We start from the raw sequence: 5,478 nt of genomic DNA on the forward strand, positions 1-5,478 counted from the left end.
AGAATTGGTAGAAAATGGGAGATGAATGCCAATAGGTATAAGGTTTCTTTTGAGGATGATAGCAATGTGATGGTGGTGATGTTTTCACAAGTTAAAGAATATACTACAAAAGCCATTGGTTTAAATGGGAGAGTTGTATGATATGTAAATAAAACTCAATAAAACCATTACCCCCCCACCAAAAAAGTGAGTTGAATAAGACACCATCAATTCTGGAAAATTGATTCACTTGTGAATCCACGTGTGAAATGCAGCCATTGAAATAAGGATTCCCTGCAAATTGGAGGAGGTGTACTGCACAGGGGTCTCTTGATCCCCAGTTCCTACCATTGCAGAGTTGGAAACAATGAGTTTCTAGGACCATGTCACAGAAGCAAATAGAATCTATTATTTCCCAGACCTTTGGCAGAGTGTGTTTCATTTATTTTATCTTGAGAATAAAGAGGAACAGAGATATCTGAATTCTCAAGACCATGCCTCATGAAGCCACTACTATACAGGGTTGGGAAGTATCTTCAGAGCTAGGAGAGAGGCTGTGAGCACAGGGCAGGTTTTGATTTTACTTCCCCATGAGCTTTGTCCACTTGTGTACATGTTACTGGTTATATATGAACAATAATAATAGTCAGCCTCATCTTCAGCCTGGAGCCCAGAGATGGTCAGGAAGACTGTGTAGCCATACTTGGAGCCAGAGAATCGATCAGGGATCCCTGATGGCCAAGAATTTACACTATAAGTCAGGAGTTTGGGGGATGTGCCTGGGATCTGTTGGAATCAAGAGACATAATTTTAACCCCCAATGTTACTGCTGTTTCCAGCACAAGAGATGGTGATGGTCTGTCCCAGAACCCTGGACACTGAAGGAGGCTGAGTCAGGCAGACTCGGCCCAGGAACCCGGAAAGAGAGAACACACTCTGGTGAGTTTAGTGCTGGGGCCCAGATAAGCCTGAGGGGCAGACAAATGATCAGCCCAGATGTCCCCATGGTCCCTTCCTTGAAGGTGTCACCTGTGTCCTGAGTGAGGAGGGTGAATCAGACCAGAGTCCAGACCATGATGAAGATGTCCCAAGAACACTGCCACCTGAGACCCCAACCCTGGGTCTGACTCCCCTAGATCTCTCTTATCCTCACCTCCTGCCTCAGAAGAAGATGTGCTTCCTGTCCTGCCTCTCTTCATCCCCTCTGGCATAACCTTCTATTCTAGATACTTAAGTATCCCTGGGCAGCCGAGGTTAGTCAACACTTAAAACTCTTGAACATGTTGTCATTCAAGTCATACTGAGCCCATGACAGGGCCCTGGAAATAGATGCAAACCACAGATATCCTTACACTTTCTGTGGTGAGAATCCAGTGGTTTCTGAGTGAGAAATCCCAGGACTTCTCCTCCACAATATGTGACACAAAGATGGGAACAGGGTACCAGGCTGTCTAACAGATCCAATCCCCATTTCTCAGGCCAAAAAGCAGAGCTGGAGCCATGATTCTGCCTCAACTCTTCTTCTGCCTTCAGGATAGCTTGTCATGCATCACTCCATCCTCCGTCTCTGTGGTGGTTTGAGGCGGAGTCCTGGGCTGAGCCCTGAGTTATTCTTTAGCCCTCTGAGAAGATGATTTGGGAGTGGGGCACAACACTTTGGTACTTCAGAGGGCCTCAGTGAGAAGCAACTCTTGACATTTCATGTGGACAGCTTACGCCTTAGAAAATTTCTTCTCTAAATCCAGGCCTTTGATGCCCTTGGTGGCCTCAGAAGGTGCATCCCAGGCAGGCACTAGGGAAGGCTGCTGAATGGGAGCTGGAAATTCCTCCTCTGCTTCCACTCCAGTCTTCCCCTCCTTCCCTATCCAGCTCAGTAGCAGGTCTTCTGACGTCTTCTATCCCCTGGAAGTGCATTTCCTTTTGTCCTTTTGTCCTCCAGAATGGAATGAGCCACCTACCATACCAGGTGGACCAGTGCCAAGCACTCACCTCAAAATTATTCAGCATATCCCACCAAAGGCTTGGCTTGAGGGCATAGCTTGTCAGGCCGTCTCTGGGTTCAGAGCTGAGGAAACATTAGATGTTAAATAAACAAACCCCAGTAGGAGGGCTGGGTGAGAAAAATGAGAATAGATGAAGATAGATTGGCTTTTCAAATTTGTAGAGGAAAAAAAAAAGATAATACCTGAGGAAGAGGAAGCTCTGTAGGATTGAGAACCACCTAGCAGAAAGCAGGAGGTGAATTCTAGTGTTTGAGGAAGTGGGAGAAGGGGGTGATGTCAGGTTTGAGCACCCAGCTCCAGGGACCTCTCCTCAGAACACATTTTGGTGTCACAGGGAACATGGGACTTTCTTTCTAATGTCCTCTTTGTGCACATTGATCAAGCCCCACTTCCAAGCTGTACATCTTCCCGAGGCAAAGTTTCTTCCATTGACAGAAAATGGCTTAACTTAGTTGTGCTTTCTAGAAAGGAATCTGTCTGAGGTAAAAACCTTAAGCAGGGCTGACTGTAAAACTCATGTATAAATTATGGAATATCCTCAAATTGATTCTCTTTTCACTTAGGAAAACTACTCACCCTCTTCACCAGGATTTCAGTCATGATGTAATCTATGAATCTCCCTCCTTTGAATTCCCAGTGGACTATTCCCCAGCCCATTAGATTTCATGCTATTCCCTCATTAGCCATATTTGCTCTACCTCAGTGCCTTTGCACAGGCTACTCCTCTGTCTGATATGCCCATATTCTCATACCTCACATGTCTGGATCTTTCTGAGGACACAGAAATGTGCCCCAATAGTTCAGTCAGTAATTATGTTTTCAGAATGAATAAAAAGAGAGTTCAGGTAGGGAAGCTGAGCTAAGGAATTTGCTTAATGAGTCTTCATGCTGTATTCAGGCATGTTAGAAAAAAATATCCTAGCTGGGTTTGAAACTATACATAAAAATGTAGTTTTGTCATATGTCACCCTGCCAAACACCACTCAGTGCTCTGCTTTTCCTCTCTTGGTTTCTCTCTGCAGTCACCCATGGCTTAGAGGAGGGGAGGGGCAGAGGTCCTGTTCTTTCCCACTTTACCTCTTCATAGAGAACATAATTCTGGCTTCAGAGCAGGCTGAGGGTTTATTCATCCATGCTCTGAATGATGAGGGTGAGCAGAGGTTTCCAGCAGAACTGAGGAAAGCTCCAGTAGTCCCTTTTCCAGAAACCAAAGACTGGCTGGGAATGTGGCATTCCCTCCCCACCTTTCCTTAGGGTGGATGTTCACACATCTCTCTGTCCCTAGTCTCTGCAATGGCCTGAGATTTGGTCTGGGACTGAGTCCTAGGGGTGTTTAGTGTCCTTTGTGGAGGAGGGACAGAGTGGGGACAAGGAACTTAAAAGTTTTTCCTCCTTAGGAATGACCAGGGAGAAAGAAGCCCTTGGAACCTTCCATGGACCTGAAGAAAACTCAACAGAACCTTGGGGGTGGGAGGGGGGAGGTCGCTGAAGCTCCCAAATCTAAGCTCTTGCTGCCCCCTGGTGGCTTAGCCTGGACACCACAACAGCAAGGATAAGGAGGAGAGGGGGAATCTTCCCTTCCATCCTTCGTCCCTCTCCTCAAATGGAATTTGCTCTCCACCCTCCACTTCTGATATTCCATGTAATCTACTCCATGCTCCATGGATCAGTTCCTGAAGCTCCGCCTAGAGTGGAATCTGTCACCTATCGCACTCCCCCGTTCAGGACCGCCAGTTTACCCAGGGACACTTGTCAATGGATCACTGTCTGGGAATCTCAGTTCAGAGCAAGAGGAATGTTGAATAAAAGTTGAAGATAATCCTGGTATTAGATATGCAGGCAAGAAATAGGACAAAGAGAAAGCATTTGGGAATTTTTAAATGTCTGACATAAAATTCAGGAGAAAGGGGGCGCCTGGGTGGCTCAGTGGGTTAAATCCTCTGCCTTCGGCTCAGGTCATGATCCCAGAGTCCTGGGATCAAGCCCCCAGAGTCTTGGGATCGAGCCCCGCATTGGGCTCTCTGCTCAGCAGTGAGCCTGCTTCCCCCCATCTCTTTCTCTTTGCCTGCCTCTCTGCCTACTTGTGATCTCTGTCTGTCAAATAAATAAATAAAAATCTTTAAAAAAAATTCAGGAGAGGGGAAACTGAGGAGGTTCTAGGAACCCTGGAAAAGATTTTGTCTTCTCAGCAGGTGAAAAGAAGCTGGACAGAGCTCAAAGGAGCCTCGGCCTGAGGGTCCAACTCCAAGGACCCCTTATCAGAAGGGAGCTCTGTTTGGACAAACTCAGACTCTGGTTCTACCCATGAAGAGATACGTGACTATTTTTTTTTTTTAATACACAAAGTTGTATGTGGGGAGCCAAGAGCTGAATGGTGGCCCCAAAGATATTAGGTTTTTATCATTTTACAAGTCCTGTAATTGTTACCACATTTTGAGAGATGTCCTATGAAGATATGATTAAATTAAGGATCTTCAGATGGGACTATTTCCTACATTATTTAGGTGGGCCATAAATCACATCACAAATGTTTCTATGAGAGAGACACAAGGACGTTAAACACACACACACACACACACACACACATAAGAAGGCCAAATGAAGGAGGAAGCAGATATTGGAGGAATGGAGGCACAAGTAAAGGAATAGTGACAGCCAGCAGCAACTGAAAAAGACAAGTAATGGACCCACTCTTAGAGCATCTGGAGGAAGTGTGGCCTCCACTGACAGTTTGTTGCAGGACCAGTGTTGGTGATTTCAGACCTCTGGCCTCCAGAACTGTGAGGGACTAACTTTCTCTTGACGATTGCTGTCCAGTCTGTGATTCATCAGTCATCACAGGAAACTCATACAGAAAGTCAATACTCTCCTCCAGAATTATGACATTGCAGATCCAGCTTTCTAGGGAACTTATTATTGGGGTTGGCTCTCAGGCTCCTGGCCCCATCCCTACTTGTTCTGATCACAGGGTGAGCCATACTTTTCTTGGGGGCCCATCTGTCTTGTCCTCAGGGGCTCTGTACTCTTGACCATTTCTAACACCCCCCCAAGGTCAGGTGGTCTTGCTGGTACCTCTCCCTTTGCCACTCACTTGACTTCTATGGTTAAGCTACACCAACATGCTTCTATCCCTTCTGGGTCCTACCATTCCCTATTGCTATCTCTGGGGCTCTTCCTTCCCTGTCTCCCACATCTGGCTCTGACCTAGAGAAGAGCCACCCAATGAACTTCTTGAAGATGCTGATGCTTCTCTGGCAGTACATTCCTCATTGCTCAAGTAAATGCTGTGTCTGCCAGACCCTCCTGAGAATCACCTCTCCTGGGGAGCTGTACATCCATGCCTGATAGAACCACTCCTGCTAGACGCTTCTGAAGCCACCATTTTCTCAATCTTTCTAAGGGTTGTCATCCTGGGAGAGAGCTTGCAAACTATCTCAACCTCCTTGCCAGTTGAGAATATTTCTAGTAGGTAAATTCCCTCATTCAATCTGAGCTT

Source organism: Lutra lutra, chromosome 12 (assembly GCF_902655055.1).
Source record: "Lutra lutra chromosome 12, mLutLut1.2, whole genome shotgun sequence".
Classification (NCBI taxonomy): domain Eukaryota; kingdom Metazoa; phylum Chordata; class Mammalia; order Carnivora; family Mustelidae; genus Lutra; species Lutra lutra.